The sequence below is a fragment of the Globicephala melas genome, chromosome 20, assembly GCF_963455315.2.
Source record: "Globicephala melas chromosome 20, mGloMel1.2, whole genome shotgun sequence".
Taxonomy (NCBI): domain Eukaryota; kingdom Metazoa; phylum Chordata; class Mammalia; order Artiodactyla; family Delphinidae; genus Globicephala; species Globicephala melas.
The window spans coordinates 53,950,463-53,967,365 of record NC_083333.1 but is presented as its reverse complement, the minus strand read 5'-3'; the positions used below and the strand labels follow the sequence as shown (position 1 = coordinate 53,967,365).

The 16,903-nt window shown below is 46.0% G+C and overlaps 1 non-coding gene across 1 annotated transcript; it reads right to left on the bottom strand.

Annotated features, from left to right (window-relative positions):
- Nucleotides 1–210: 210 nt before the first annotated feature.
- LOC115866409 (U6 spliceosomal RNA) lies at nt 211–317 on the bottom strand. The gene has a single exon (XR_004044646.1). It is a non-coding gene; the product is annotated as a U6 spliceosomal RNA (small nuclear RNA).
- Nucleotides 318–16,903: the final 16,586 nt, after the last annotated feature.

The following is a 16,903-nucleotide window of genomic DNA, read 5'->3' as shown; positions in this document are numbered from 1 at the left end:
CCCATTCTGGGGCTTGTCTCTTTGTCTTGTTTATGGTTTCCTTTGCTGTGCAAAACCTTTTAAGTTTCATTAGGTCCCATTTGTTTATTTTTATTTCCACTTCTCTAGGAGGTGGGTCAAAAAGGATCTTGCTGTGATTTATGTCATAGAGTGTTCTGCCTATGTTTTCCTCTAAGAGTTTTATAGTGTCTGGCCTTACATTTAGGTCTTAAAAATATGGAACGCTTCACGAATTCGGGTGTCATCCTTGCGCAGGGGCCATGCTAATCTTCTCTGTATTGTTCCAATTTTAGTATATGTGCTGTCAAAGCAAGCACTGGGCTTTTCACTTTGCCATTTGTTCTTACTGCAAGGTGATGGGGCACTCCTATGAGTGCACCCTTCACAAAGGATTTAGAAACAGAAGACTGTAAGCCCTGATGATTGTTATCTTTCTCTGGTTTGCCCAGACCAAATCCCTTAACCTCTCTGAACCTTGGTGTCCCTTTCCGTAAAATGGGGATGTGATAACCTAATGAACTAAAGGTTGTAAAATGCTTGGTAGACTATGCTGAGTAAAGCACACCTATGGTTCTATTGTCATTTAACCTCAGAAGGTCACCAACACAGACAAGAAGAGAGGAAACACCTCCTTTAGGCAGGAGTCTACACAGCCTGGGGAGGCAGGTGAGGAGTGAAGTGTGTGTATGAAGCGTGGATGAAGACATGGGCTGCCTCGTCCTGTCTCTTCGTCACATTATGTTCCTAGAGGGAGAAGATGCCACTTTGCACTCTCATTGGTGTTGGGTGTTACCCAGCTGCTACATATGGCCTTTCCCCCTCCAAACCTTCTTTTACCGTCTTGAGATCTTTCTGTACACAGGCCGCTACATAAAAGGTCTCTGGAGTTCAAGGTGGGACTAAAAAGCAAGAACAACATTGTCAAATTATTGGGTGTTAAGATCACCGTCGTAATCCAGGTGTAAGCTGTAGTGATTTAGCTCAGGATACTTGCTGAGCTGGGTTCCCCCTGCCCATTTCCATCTCCCAAGGGGAAGAACGTTAGAAGGTTGGAAGGAAAACAAGAAAGCAGATGGTGAGTGTACCTGAGAAGGGACCACCCCCCCTCCCCAGAGTCAGCTTCAAGGGGGGTGAGATGAATGTCCCCAGGTGAGTGTGAGTATCCAGGAGTAGGGGAGCCCTGCCCTGGGCCTGGGACCCAGCATGCAGGTGTTCCTTATACCCCTGTGGCGTGAGAGCAGTAGGTAGAGATTATTATGCCAGAGGCTGAGAGTAGAGAGAGTCCAAAGCAGCCACACACAGTTTCCTAGGCTCACAGGAGCATGGGAGAATTCTAAATTGCCCTGTGTGTCCAAGAAGGATTGAGAGAGACAGCCACCTGGTAGACCCTGATGGTGTCTGTGTCACAATGAAGCAGATGGTCAGGAAACCACACCTGGGGATCAGGTGGAGGCCAGCACAATAGTGACAAGTGCCACCCAGGCGTCTGATGCCCCCCCACCTCTAATGCCCACTCAGCATATGATGCTTAGAACTCAGACACAGTCCTAGGAAGTGCTAGGAAGGAAAAGTAGAAAACACGGGATTGACTGGGACAGCCTGGAATTGGCTTGACTAGGAATTCAGTCAGAAGTGAGTGAGGCGGGGGATGGAGACTTTTATAGAGATGAAGTCAAATTACAGAAAATAACAAAGTAGGGATGTGTTTCTGGCATCTATGAGATATATCACATCCTCTGTGGACAGTTGTTTGTGTGCCTGGATTCCTGCTAGACTGTAAACTCCTTCATGGTATGTTTTGTGTCTCGTGCATCCCTGCTCTCCCCAAGCCCAGGGTCTGCACATAATAGGTCCAACTGATAAGTTTGCTCTGAAATGAGACGAGGTGGAGGTAAGTTTGCCTGGCACACCTGGGCTGTGTTGTGTCTTTTCCATTTGCTCACCTGTTGTCACAGCTCAGGAAGTGTGTGTGCATTCTTTCATTTGCTCACTCATTCATTCACTCAGAAAATATTTATCGAGTTCTTGAACTGTGAAGCTTTACAGAGTGAGTTAGGAGGGGAAAGGAGATTTAAAATGTATTTGCATGGTTTGTTTTTAATTTTCTAGAGTCCTTTCCTACGTACTGTCTCACTTTTGCTTCACAGCCATAGTAGAGGTAAAGGGGAGAGGAGTGTGTTAACTGCACTGTACAGGTGAAGAAAAAAGAGAGACAAGTTGAGATTTGACCAAAACAGCACAGAAACTTGTGGTAGAGATGGAGTGGGGATGGGGTGGGGGAAACATCTGTCCCCCCTTTGCTTCATTGTTCTTAGGTAAAAAGACATCAGAATGTATATTCGGCCAATGGAAAGAGTTCCGAACGGCCAAAGCCAGAACAATCCGAACAATTAAAATAAAGTAGTATTGGATTATATCCATGACTCTATAGTGATAGAAATAAAGGATTGAATAAATAAATGGGAAGAATAGCTAACTTTCCCTGCAGAATTCCAGATAATTGATGTAGATATTCTGTCCTCAAGGACAGGGAGCAGACTCCCTGCTCCTTAGTGTGGCTGTGCATGGTGACTTCCTTCCCAAGAGCACAGTGTGGAAAGATAGGAAAAAGGGTAACTTGACAGTGGAGAAAGCTGACAGGCACTGCCTCAGCCAGGTGACCCAGGCCAGCATAAGCAGTTGTAGGTCGTGTGGATAGTAGGCACCCCTGGTATGATGTGATGAGAACAGCACTTCACCTCCGTCGATCTCCCTCTCAAAACCCATAACCCCTGGGCTTCCCTGGTGGCGCAGTGGTTGAGAGTCCGCCTGCCAATGCAGGGGACACGGGCTCGTGCCCCGGTCCGGGAAGATCCCACATGCCGCGGAGCGGCTAGGCCCGTGAGCCATGGCCACTGAGCCTGCACGTCCGGAGCCTGTGCTCCGCAACGGGAGAGGCCACAACAGTGAGAGGCCCGCATACCGCAAAAAATTAAAAAATTAAAAAAGTTAAAAAAATTAAAAGTTTATGGGAAATGAAATGAATTTTTTGTTGTTGTTAAAAATAAATGACTTTAATCTCAATCTCCCAATTCATCACACCACCACCACCCTCGCCACTTTCCCCCCGTGGTGTCCATACATTTGTTCTCTACATCTGTGTCTCTATTGTTGCCCTGCAAACCGGTTCATCTGTACCATTTTTCTAGGTTCCACATATATGCGTTAATATACGATATTTGTTTTTCTCTTTCTGACTTACTTCACTCTGTATGACAGTCTCTAGATCCATCCACGTCTCTACAGAAAAAAAAGAAAGAAAAAAAAAGGAACGAAATTGGGTCATTTGTAGAAATGAATTTTTTTAAAAGATTAATTGGGACTTCCCTGGCAGTCCAGTGGTTAAGACCCCATGCTTCCACCACGGGGGGCATGGGTTCGATCCACATGTTGCACGGTATGGCCAAAAAAAAAAAAGATGAATTGCACAATGAAAAAAAGTGCTGTAAACTTATTGCTGGCATTGTTAGGGTGGTGGTGGGAGGCAGCTGCTGTATAAGCCTTTATCCTACTTTCCCATGAGTCAAGAGGGATTCAGTCAGCTTTGGTTGAAGTAACACAGAAAAGCGCTCTTGTGTTCCTATCACAAACATGTGGTCCCTTCCATGCCTGGCTGATTCTGGATAAACACATTTTCCACACCATCATCTCCAGAATCTTTGCTCTCCAAGGTCAATAAGGCTATGAACATCTCTTTGGTTGTTCCTGGAGCCTGAATATATACTTCATGAACCAGCTTATTTTCAGAATCCAGGAAAGAGTGGGAAACTGGGAGTCAGAGTACCTTTGAGTATCACCTGATTGCCATGCTCCTTGACTTGATCTTTCTCATTCCTTACTTCTTTATCCATAAACTGACGATAATGATGGCCCCTGGGGTAGTACAAGGTGAAAGGGTAGAAGGTATATGAAAGCTTTCTGTGACCTAGAAAGGGCTGCGACGTTTTATTTTGGAACGTCTTTGGCTTTGGGAGACTAGGGCTTCCTGTGTGTCATCCCTTTTTAAGCAGCGCTCCGGCTTATTCACTCCGTTCATCTCCACAGACATTTGTCAAGTATCATTACTATGTCAGGCACGTGAAGCAGTGCCTTACCTGGGTAATGGCATCCCTGGAAAAGTAAGAAGTGGAGAAACTCAGGTTTGTCAGAACCTTCATGGCTTTGAAGAGCTTCACATGGCTGGATGGATAAGCTGCTTGTATGGGGATTATAACCCACAAGAGGCATTCATTAGTCATGATGACTTTGGCTGTTGGGCATTGAAAACCCAAATCAAAATGTCCTGGACAAGCTGTTGGCTCACCTAACTAGGATGTCCAGAGTTAGGTGGGCTTCAGGGTTCAATGATACATTGGCTTAACCACAGCACCAAGGATACAATGTTTCCTTTTTCTGTTATCTATAGTGATGGTGTTATCCTATAACTAGCACCTTTTAGGGTATGGGATGGCTGCCAGCAGCTAGTGGAGCTCTTAGCTTCCTTGTTCATGATGAGGCAGGGTGGGGAGGGCACTTACAAAACTAAAGCCACAACTCATGACCTTGACCATCCTATATTAATTAGCTGCCCCTACCTCCAGTCTCTTGCTCCAGTCTCTCTGCATTCTCTCTTACACAATTTGAACTATTATTTATTTTTTACTTTGCTTATTATTTATTTGTATGTTTACTCATTTATAGTCAGCTCCCTTTCTGGAATATGAGCTTCATGAGGTCATGGATTTCATCTTGTTCACCATTGGTCCCTAAACCACCTTCTAAGCAGATTGGGGTCCGTCCTCAACACACAGGAGAGAGGCTGAGTGTGCAAAAGGGATCTTCTTTCCCTGCCATCCTTTCTAAGCCCACGATGCTTGCTGCCTGGGTCGTGACTACTGGAAGGAGGTACTGCCAATCAGAATATTACTGGAATATGAGGATCACAGGTGCCACTTGGAAGAGATCTTTCTAATTTTTTCTTTTTTTTTTTTGGCCGTGCCACACAGCATGTGGGATCTTAGTTCCCTGACCAGGGATCAAACCCATGCCCCCTGTAGTGGAAGCACGGAGTCTTAAATACTGGACCACCAGGGAAGTCCCAGAAGAGGTCTTTCTAAACAAAGGCAATCTGAGTTGGTCTAGTCTGGGTGGAAAAACAGAATTGCGGACAAGAGAAACCTAGGTAAAGTTGGGAAGACAAGACTGATGGACAAATTATCCTTGAAGTGAGAAGGAAAAGCAGTAGTGGGCAGCAAGACTGCTGGTCAAATGGGTGAAAAGCAAAATATCACAAGATGACCAGTTCAGGACCAAGTCCAAACAGAGGGCGGGCATGACAGACAGAGCTCCTGTCCCACAAACCTCTGTTTACGTTCCTGAGCACATTAACTACACTTTTGCATACACCTTGGCGATGTTCCAAGGGCCCTGTGAAAGATACATAATAGCTCTTTGCAGTTTAAGAGCATTTCGTAACTTGCAAAACATATTCCCGGACATTATCTCATTTCATTGTCATAGCCATTCTGTGGGGTTGGCTTTATTACTCCTATTTTGCAAGTGAAGAAACCAAGCCTCAGAGTGACTTTCCAAAAGCCATGCAGTTCAGAAGAGGAAAAGCTGGGTGCAGACATTTTCCTTCAGACCTTGAGTTCATGCTGCCTCAGTGTAGTTGAAGAAAAATGGGCTAATGATTTCCTGAGATGAAAATACATACTTAGGCCTAGGTTTTTTATTTTGCACTATTTGTCTTTCTGTTTAGAGTTGAGTTGCTGTGTACTTTTGTATACATATGTAATTTTCCATAATGAAAAATTTAAAACATTGAAAGGATAGGGCTGAGTGGCTTGGGCAGCCCTCAGCAGAGAGAATCAAGGGAAGGTCAGGCCCTAAGAAAGTCAGGTGCTGAAGGGTTTGGGCTTCAGTGATTTAAGATTTCACTTATTAAAAAAAAAAAAAAAAGAACATTTGGGAGTAAGAAATAAGAAAAAATCATATGTGTGCTCAAGCAGCTAAAAAAAAAGGCACAGAGGAATGAGTTGCTCCCTCCGGGTTTTATATTCTCTTGCCAGATCCTTTAATTATGCTTCTATTCTTTTTTCCCAAATTTAATTTTCCCCCAGACTTAAATAAAGAGCAGCTGATGCTTCATAGAAGACTTGGTGAAGCAGACTTTCAGAAGGTATTTTTGCCCAGGTGCAGGTCCTGGCTTGATGTCCGTTTCACCGTGTGATCTTGGGTTATTATTTCCCTCCTAAGAGGTTCACTTTCTTCAACTGTAGCATAGGAGTTACGTTATTTGCCACCAAATGGCCTCCCAGGAAAACTGAAAAAGAAAGCGGGGTGATAGCCATGAAGGCTCTTGGAAAATTTCCAAAGTAGAATGTCTTAAGCTGGGAGACGTTATTATTAGAACTTTCCTTGAACTCACCCGGGTTTGTGGGTTACTAGAGTCCAGGGCACTGGCAGCCTCTGCTGCCCTGGAATTAAATCTGAAAGGACCTTAGTGATTGACCTGCCTGGAATGGAACCTCAGAGCTTTGGAAGCTGGATGCCTCCTAGTTGATTTGGTTGGTTGGACACAGCTTTCACCCCATAAGGTGTTATGAATTTGCACTGATGCTTCAGGAAGCAGTGTCCTGAGAAAGAGATGTGGTCTGTCCTTGATTATCCATGCTAAGGGGCAGATCAAAATCTCAAAGGGCAGATCTTCTCGAGGAATGGGATCATTTTAGTTCAACATTGCAATACTACTATTTTTTTTTATTTTTGCGGTACGCGGGCCTCTCACTGTTGTGGCCTCTCCCGTTGCGGAGCACAGGCCCCGGACGCGCAGGCCCAGCCGCTTTGCGGCACGTGGGATCCTCCCGGACTAGGGCACGAACCCGCGTCCCCTGCCTTGGCAGGCAGACTCTCAACCACTGCGCCACCAGGGAAGCCCCACCCTTTTTTTTTTTTTTAACCTCCTTAAATTTGTTTGCTCAGGCTTAGCTTTGCAAAACAGAAGAGAGAGGTGATCCAGATAGATACTGGGTGGGGGGAGGAAGGTCATCTGGGATTAAGCCTGGCTCAAGACTTGTCTCTCTTTGCTTTCACTTTCAAAGACATCAGTACACGTGCTGATGGCTCATCTGACAGCCTGGTCTCCCAGCTTCTTGTCTTCTCAGTGTTATGGATGTTCTTTCAACAAATGCTCCCTTCAGTGCCACTGACCATCAAGTCTTCATTTAATCATTCATTCATTTGCTTATTCAATGTATGTTCCAAGTAGCTCCTATGAGTTGAGAACTTCTTAAGGATCAGGTGTACAAAGATTAGAAACCTTCCTTTACCTTGAGGTCTGTTGTGGGAGACAGGTGAGCACCATATGGTGGGATGAATAACTATCATAGGGGAATGCCTTTGGTGACTGTGAAGGAGGAGCACTTTCTAAGCCCAGTGGAATCAGAAAAGACTTTCAGGAGGAGGTAACACTTGAACTTGAAGCCTAAGTAGGAATTTATCATGTGGATGGATGAAGGTGAAGGTGGGGGGAGGGAGGGCATTCTAAGAAGAGGGCACAGCATGTGCAAAGCCATGAAGGCATGATATAGCAGTGGCATAGTTGAGGAGCAGTAAGTATTCTGAATGGCTGGAGGGTACCTGTGGAATGGCAGGAGGGATGAGTAAGTAGGTAACTAGGTGCCAGACCCAGCACTAACTAGGCTTATCCTGAAGGACATGGGGAACTCCTTTGGGGAATTGAGTCAGATTCTCATTTTAGAAAGAATGCTCTGGCAGAAATGTGGAGATTAGAATAGAGACGTGTGAGATTGAAGGAGTGGGGTGGGTGGCAGAGAGACCTGTTGGGAGCATTCACCATGAACCAGCTGAAAGTGGATAAGGGCCTCCACTCAGCCAGTGCTGGTGGGGGAGGGGAGGGTTGGAGAGAGAGATCTGAGCGGAGGGTATGAGACTCGGGAACTGACAGAATTTGGGGGACAGATGTGAGGGAGGGAAAGTCTAGAGTGGCTCCCAGATTCCTGGTGACACCGAGCAGGGCCCTGTGGGGCTCCTGGGCACAAAGCCTTCCTGTGTCCCCATTTCTTTGATTACCTTCATTCAGCCTCCATGACCTTCCCTGTGTTCCGATGGGCAGATTCAAGCAGTTGTTCATTAGGGAAGGGAGGGGATGTGAGACCAGGGAGACACAAACAGTCAAGAGAAGCAATAGTGCAGCCTTGGGGCAAGGTACTGGTTCCCCATCAACAGATACACACAACAATATCTTTGAGCTGTTTGGCAGATAGGGAAAGCCTTTACAGGTGGGAGAAGTTAACGATTAACGATGGTATGCTGCCCACAAACATGTAGACCCCAGGCCAGCTGGAACCTGAAGGTTGATGATGCGGACTGCTACTTAACTCACCACCAACCCATCAGAAGAATGTCCACGAGTTGATCACACCCTCTTTGAACCATTACTATAAACCTTCTCACTATCCTCTCCAAGTTGGGACACATAGGTTTTTGAGGCAGGAGCCTGCTGTGTCCCCCCTTTGCTTGGCAAAATAATAAAGCTATCCTTTCCTACTTCACCCAAAACTCTGTCTCCGAGATTTGATTCAGCACTGGTGTACAGAGAAGCTGAGCTTTCAGTGTCACTGGCTTAGGTGACTGTAGATGATCAGACTGCTGGCACATAGGACACACAGGAGGAGAATCAGCTTTGGGAGAAAGATGATTTATTTAGCTTTGAAAAGATTGAGGTGAGTATGGGACATCTATGTGGAAATAGCCAGTATGCAAATAGGTTTGAGGATTTGGAACACAAGAGTGTTTGAGGCTAGAGACCCTCACCGTGGGCATCAGTGAGATCACCGAGGCTGAGTAGGGGAAGAGAGGAAGCAAGAGGGCCAAGGAGGACCCCAGGAAGCCAACATTTTAGGTCAAGTAGAGCAGGACAATCCAGGAAAGAAGACTGAGAAAGAGAGTACAAAAATGCAGGGGGGGGAACCACGAGACAGCATGCCAGGGAGGACGGGGCAGATTTCAGAAGGGAGAGTGGACAGTGTTGTCACGTTCCTAGGGAGGGCAAGTCTGATGAAGGTGAAAAACGAGGGGCATGGTTGGTAGAGCATGGGCCCCGTAGCTGATGGGCTTGAGGAAGAGCCTTAGCTAGGAGGAGGGCCACCCTTCACTCACATGGGATGAGAGGAGCTGGGGAGCAGAGCCATCTGCCTCACCCTAGTTCCTAGCCAAGATCCTAGCCAAGAGCTGTTTCACATTCTCCAGAGCACCTCTGATGAGGAAGAGCAGTTGGAAATGGAATTCGGCACCTAGTGATCGTCAGGTCCTGTGTTGGACATTTCATGCAAATAATCTCACCATAGCCCGGTGAGGTGACAGCATAATCTTCCCTTTCAAACTGAGGACATCAAGGCTGAGTCAAGTCACTTATCCATCTTTCCTCTGCCCAGGTCAGAGCCCCCAAAACAGATCTCTGAAGAGCCAGCCTTTCATCTCTCACTGGCTCAAGTTCCTAAAGCTGATAAAGAATAAAGATAGGCTTGGGCCAGATACAGAGTAGATTTCTACCACTGAGGCCTCCACGTGGACAAGTTAAATCAATGGGCAGAAGAGCGGTGGAGACCCTGCACAAAGCAGCTTTCTTTTTCAGGAGCAAAGATAAGCCAGGGAAGGGTGGAGGTGGGGGTATTTGTAGGGGAGGAAGGTCAGCTCCCTCCATGACTTAGCTGCAAATCTCCCTCCCAAACAATTAGATAGTTCAAGGCTGCTTGGGAGGGAATACACAGGACCACTTTTTATCTCTAAGATTGGTGCTTGTTTTAAAATGAATAATGTTACGTGTTTCACTATCCTCTGAGGTTGGTCTTATTACTAAAATCTCCATTTAAAGATAAACCAAAACTCAGGGATTTGCCCATGTCCTTTCTGATATTTAGGAGCCAGAACTCAATTCATTATGCAGAGCCCAGCGTTGGGATCTCTCTAACCCTGAGATGTGGATGATCCCACAAGGAATCCCATCACTAATAACAACCCCACACATGCACCCGGGGACCTTACAGTGGCTTCCAAGGCCCTATGTATCGGTCATTCCGTTCCCCTATTAAAGAAAAAATTATCCATGACACTTGTTAAAGATGGGAAGTCAGACATCATTCAGGGGCTACTGCAGTGGGGTTTTGGAGTAAGGAAACTCAACTCAATACGACAAGTACGGAGTTATAGCCCAAACACCAGGGCCGGCGGGGGAGAGGGGGTGGCCAGAGGATGGAAAATTACTAAGATACCAATGGTTGGGGGATGAGGAATTTCATTAGCTATCAAGGGTGGGGGATTTTCTACTGAACTGACCCAGCAGGATTCTTGCTAAAACTGGACTAAATGAGCCAAGGACAGAGCCCAAGGTCAGGGACTATTCAGAAAGAGGACTCAGGAGGCTGACTCAAGTTTGGTCAAAGGAGATGGTCTTTATCAGCCTCTCTGACCTCATCTCCAGAGCTGCTCTTCCCTTGCTCAAAATGCTCCTCACAGGCCTCCTTCGGTGCCTGGCACACTCCATCCTCAGGCCTTCCCAGGAATGCCTTTCCCAGCAGGAATCATGGCCCCCGCAGGTCTTTACTCAATCTCCCCTTCCCAGAGAAGCCTTCTCGGGCCCGTCTGTGAGCGCAAGTCCACCCCTGCCCTTGCACTCCCCCTGCCTCTTTCCTATTGATTTTGCTCCATAGCACTTAACACCATCTAACACGCTAGTGTTTTACTTATACATTTTATTTATAGTCTGTTTCCCCCCCAGGAGAATGTCAGTCCCATGAGGCAGGAACTCATGTCTGTTTTGTTCACTGTTGTATCCCCAGCACCTGGAACAGCATCTGGCACGTAGGAGGGGCTCATTCTTTGCTGAATGAATTGGATGCCTGGATGATGGTCTCCATAATGGCTCAAATCTTGATTATCTATGTCAACAGCAAAGGATAACGGTCCCCAGTGTTGGAAGACCCATCCAACCAACTCATAATGTACTAAACCATGCGTTATTTCAAATTTTATACAGTAACCCAGGAGTTAGCTCAGATGAACCACGGAATATTCGCCTCCCATAAGAATTCTATGGTGTTATGTGCTTAGGAGAGGTTGAAAAAAGGAAAAGGGAGCCCAGAAATATTGGAAAAAAGAAACTCGTCTAGGATTCAGAGTTTGCAGCAGAAAAATCCACATGCGTATGGGATCATCTTCCTCGCTCTCCAAAAGAACAGATGAGTCAGTCTCCCTCTCTCTCTCTCTCTCCCCTCTCCAGAGAGATCATGTATAACAGGCCCTTAGTTGGCACTCAATCCATATAAGCTGTTACTACTATGTTATCATTATCTTCCCTCCAGACACCCTGTGTGGCGTTTCCCAAGTGCACCCCATGCTGTTCCTGAAACTTGCCCTGCTTTCAGCTGCCAGGAGCCCCTGCACTTGCTGTTCCTATGCCTGGAATGTTGTCTTCCCCCACCCTGTCTCTACCCACTGCCCCTTCACTTCTCGTCTCCCTAGTAATTCTTCACACACCCTTCAAGTCTCAGCTGAAATTGCCTCTATAGGGAGGACTTGGGACTCCCCTGGGTAGAGTTAATCACTCCTCCAGTAATAGCAGCCAATATAAACACTGTGATTAGGTTGCATTATAATTGCTAGTTTGTTCCCTTGACCTCCCTAGGAGAATGTGGGAGCCTGGAGGGCACAGACTTACCTTATTTGGTACTGTCTCCCCAGCCACTGACACATGTCCGATACACCCCAGGACTGGCGTGAACAATGGGGGGCTACAGGCAGCCCAGGCACTGTCAACACCAAGAGAAACATCTCCCTGGTCGGGTGTTTCTCATTCCTCACCCATTGCCTGGGAGGCTGGGGAAAGCCTGCTTCAAAGGCACCCTGACACACTTGAACTTACGAGCTTCTGGGGTGCAGGGTGGCTCGCTCCCTCTCAGGGATCACACATCTGAGGGCAGAGTTCACACAGGGTTCCTCTAAAGCATAAGCTGCTTTCAGTGCTCTTCCAAAGCAAGAACTGATTTTCAGACAGGGAATTCGAACCCGGCCCAGCAGATGCAAACCTATTGAACCAAGCAAGATACCCCTGTTGAAAAGCTAGTTAAACCAGCATCACTTTCTACTTGCCTGTTCACACTGTCGTGTTCACTGGCTACATTCATCTGGAAAGTGCCAGAAACAGGTCAGCAAAACCTCACCAAGGCCTCGGAACCAGATGAGGGAGTGGAGCCAGGGGATCATCTGGCCTGAGTGACAGGCAGGGGTTTTGTCTTTTTATAGCATCCCCAGTGGTGGATCAGTCCCTAGCATAGCCTTGACACCCATTAAACATTTGATGAATGAATGTGCAACTTCACTGGGAAAGAAACAAGATGGAGGAGATATTGTACCACTGTAGTTAGAAGTAATTCTTTAACAAGCCAACAAAGGTGCACCTGGTAGGTGAGCCTACCAAGTGGCACGCTCAGGTAACAACAGTGACCAAATTGCTGTCCAAGAGTGTGGGCCCAGTTAACTAGAGGCTTTTGTGTTGACTAAGTGGAGGAAGCATCCTCTCTGTGCACAGAAGTAGAACTACCCAGCCTTCCTTGCCCATCCTTTGTCCACATAGCGCTCAGCGTCTGTTTCAAGAAATATTGAATATTGAAAGAACATTTGTTACAGAGGGCACACAATCATTAGAAAGCCAGGGGTGACCACATGCCTCCGTTTAGCTTTGGCCACACTTCCATATATTTTTAAGAGCTAAAAACTGCGCAAGACTTTTTAAGAGTGCCACTAACTGTTCCTTCAGGTTGCTTCTGCATGTAAATCTCTGCAGGGGGGCTACAATCATTTTAAAAGCTCAGCCATATGGGAAGGAAGCTAACATTTGTCTAGTGCCAGTCACATGACAGAAGACATGAACTAGACACTTTGGGGGTATCATTTCATCCTAGGGCTGCACCACGAGGGACGTGCTGGACCCCTTCTGCAGGTAGGAATGGAGGCTCCAAGGTCACGAGGGACTTGCCTAAGTTCACCGGCCAATCTGTCCCAGGCTGGCTGATTCCACGCCGACTCAACACACAGCTCACAGATGAGATCAGAAAACACTCGTGATTTTAAGAGAACCAAATCTTTTTGATGGATAAAGTTTCCTGACCCTTTCGGTGGCTGACACATTCATTTGGGTGTACTAAGTTTGGCCTGGCACAGAACAGCAAGGGGACCTGTGACCTCTCCCAGGAGATAAGGTAAGGCTGAAAGCATGTTTCCCAAGCCCGCCTGAAGCCTAGCCAGTGTTTTGACTTAGTCTGAGGGACAGTGAACTGTGTAGGAGAATGAGAATGTGCTGTTGTGTTGAACAGGCCCCTGAAGGGAATAAACTCTCTTTGCAAATGGCTACACTGCACAGTGGTACTGTTTCTTGAAAAAAATCACCCATCACTGGGATGTAGGAAGATGCACAGAATGTACGAACAGGTTGGCACTGTCTGTTCCAACCAGCAAAAGCAGCAGAAAGACATGAATGCAGTAATTCTAACCTTGTTAAACTAAAGACATTCCTTGTGTCCTCTTGGGCCACTTTATTTTGCTTCCCAAGGAGGGAGGTGAATTGGCTTCCTCGAGGTCAGTTTCATTTGGATATTTTCTTCTTCCACTCTCCATTTAATTGGCACATGAGAGGAGCAGACATAACCTGAAGATGCCAAGTAAAAATCTGGAGGTTTGGAATGAGTTTTATGTTTAAAAGGTCTTCCTTTGGGTAAACCCATTAATAAAACTTTGACCCAGGGATTACACGCCTGAGAATGAAAACACTAAGACTCCAGGCTTTCTGGGTTTTATCAGGCGCTAACACTTACCCTGGACAAGGAAATTCATTCATCTGTGCTTGTCTCCTAATCTGTAAAATGGAGATAATAAAATTATCTACCCTTAAGGTTTTCTGTAAAGAGTGAGATAATCCATGTAACTAGCACAGTACCAGTCCCCCAAACATAGGAAGCACTCAATTGTTTCTTATTATTAACTTAAAAATTGTTTCTTATTATTACCTTAAAGACCCAGTCACAAACATGGACAAAGCTTTATGCAAAGTTGTTCATGCAGCACTGTTTACAATAATGAAACATCTGAATCTAAAAACCCCAAATTAGGTGAATGACTAAGCAAAACTGGCTGCATGTCTGGTCTGGAAAGACGATGGAGCCATTAAAAATTCTGGCTATGAAAACTATATAATAGGGACTTCCCTGGTGGTGCAGTGGTTAAGAATCCACCTGCCAATGCAGGGGACACGGGTTCAATCCCTGATCCAGGAAGACCCCACAGGCTGTGGAGCAACTAACCCTGTGCTCCACAACTCTGAGCCTGCATGCCACAACTACTGAAGCCCGTGAGCCTAGAGCCCATGCTCCGCAACAAAAGAAGCTACCCCAATGAGAAGCCTGTGCACCGCAACGAACAGTAGCCCCCGCTCGCCGCAACTAGAGAAAGCCTTGTGTGCAGCAATGAAGACCCAATGCAGCCAAAAATAAAAAAAATTTAGAAAACTAAATAATAATTTTTAAAGTGTTTATAATGTAATAAGTGGGAAAAAGCAGTGTAATAATTGCAAATGCGGCATACTTACAACTGTATAAAACAAAAACCAAATCCCATAAATAGGGGGGAAAGAAGAATGGCAGGAAATACATGAACATGCATTAGGATGAGTGAACTCTATGTAATTTTTAGTTTTCTGAGATTAAAAATATACAAAATAATATGTAGAATTATGCTAAAGTTGTTGCTTTCTCAGTGCAGTCTGCACCGAGGTTCAAAGGTTGCAGAACTGAGTGCTATTTCAGTTTATTATTATGTTCAGAGAAGAGGACCAGAGGGATGCAGGGTAGGCAAAATCGTTTTTCAGACTTTTAAATGATGGATAGTTGGTCCTCTGGACTCTTCAGTAAACAAGCTTGGATTTTTCCTTATTTAGGACACACTGTCTAATGTTTCCACGCCAATTTCTCATCAACTCTGCTGTGGTTGCTACAAATGTTCTAGCTGGCCCTTGGTCAGGGAAGCCAGTGAGGCCAAGGAACTGAAAGTCAGGCTTCAGCCAGTCAGTGAGAGCCACCTTGACTTGCATGGACCAGATCAACAGGATGAAAATCAAGTCCACCCTAAAAACACTTTATTTTCAGTCTCTCTCTTCCGTGACACCATCCTCCAGCCCACCTCTCCCTCTCTTCTTTCATTCCCAAGCCCTCTTTCCACTCCTACTGTGAGCCCAGAGCTCTGCTGGGGACAGAGGTGGACGAGACTCAGCTCCTGCCATGAGAGAGGGCAATCCCCAGCCACAGAGGGAGCAGACAAGCAAATGCATCCCAGTGCAACATGACAGGGGCCACGAAGGAGCGTCAGTGCTGCAGCGTCAAAGAGGCCTGGGCCTGGCTGGCATCGGTGGAGGTTTGGACCCAGCAAATGTTTCAGGGCAGGGAAAGGGCTGGGGTAAAGGCATTCCAGGCCGAGGAACAGCAGGTACGAAAGCACGGTTACAAAAACACCATGAGGGCAAGGTGTTGTCGTGGGACTGGTCTGTGGGGTTCAGCAGGGAAGAGGTTCAGGACAAGTTAGCATGTGAAGAGGCCACCAGAAAGAGACTGGCTTGAGTCATATAGACTCATAGTCAATGGCAGTTTTGAAGCAGGGGAGAGACATGCTCAGATTCTTTCAGGAAGATAATGCTGGTAAGTGTGGAAGATGAGCCTGTCTGATAGGTGTGACCAGGGCAGGGGTACAAATGAGGTGGCTACAGTAGTCTGAAGACAGCTAACTAGGGCTTTTTAGGGCCCTGCAGTGGGAAGGGGGTGAGAAACCAGATCAGGGAGCTGGGCCTAAAGTGGAGGTGACAGTTCTGGCTGACTGGTTGGATGTGGGGGGTGAGAGAAATCAAGGATATAGATGGCGATGGCCATGCCATTAACCAGGATAGGACGCTTCAGATAAATGGGTTTGGTGGGGGAATAAAGAAAGATAATGCACTCAGTTTGGGACAGGGTGAGTAAAATGTTCCGGAGGTGGGGAAGGGGGGCATCTGGGAAGTTGATTAGAGAGGTCTGGCCTTCAGAAAAGTTTTAGGCTGGAGATACTGATAAGGAAGATGATAGCACAGAAGTGAGGGCAGATGCTCTAGAGAGAGATGAGGTTACCCTGGTGGACTAGAGGACAGAATTCTTGGGAATAATAGCGCTTCAAGACACTCAATCTTCAAAATTATGCTCGATGGAGGTTTCCCCGAGGGTTTTTTTAGGCTCTAGACTGCGTGACTATTTGTTTTCTTTTCCATGCGCATGCCTGATGAATTTTCAGTTCAATTTTTTTGATTCATTTGTTTTTGCTGACTTTGACGAATTTTCAGTTCAAATTTTTCGATTCACTTGTTTTTGCTGTGGTGTAAAGTGAATAGGAGGCTTCAGAGCTGGAGAGACCTGGGTTCCTGTCTCAGCTACCTAAGCATGAAGCAGTCAGAGCAGCTCTGACTCTGTTTCCCACACTGTAGAAGAGGGAGAATGAAATCTAACAAACACAGAGTTGTTACGTTTGCAATATGTGTGTCTGCTTGGTAACAAAAAAGCGTGTAACCTCAGTCCTACGGCATATTATATAAACTAAACCAAAAGTCTTCTCTGGGATGAAAATACATCATTTATAAAATTTATAATCTTTAGGCCCAGACTAGTATATTTTAAACTGAAAATGTGGTTTGATTTTAACGTTTGCACTGGTTCTGGCAATTCAATTATTAAAAAGTGGACTAGAAAATTCTAGATGTCAGGGTACATTTGTTTTTCTTCCCATCCTGACTTTT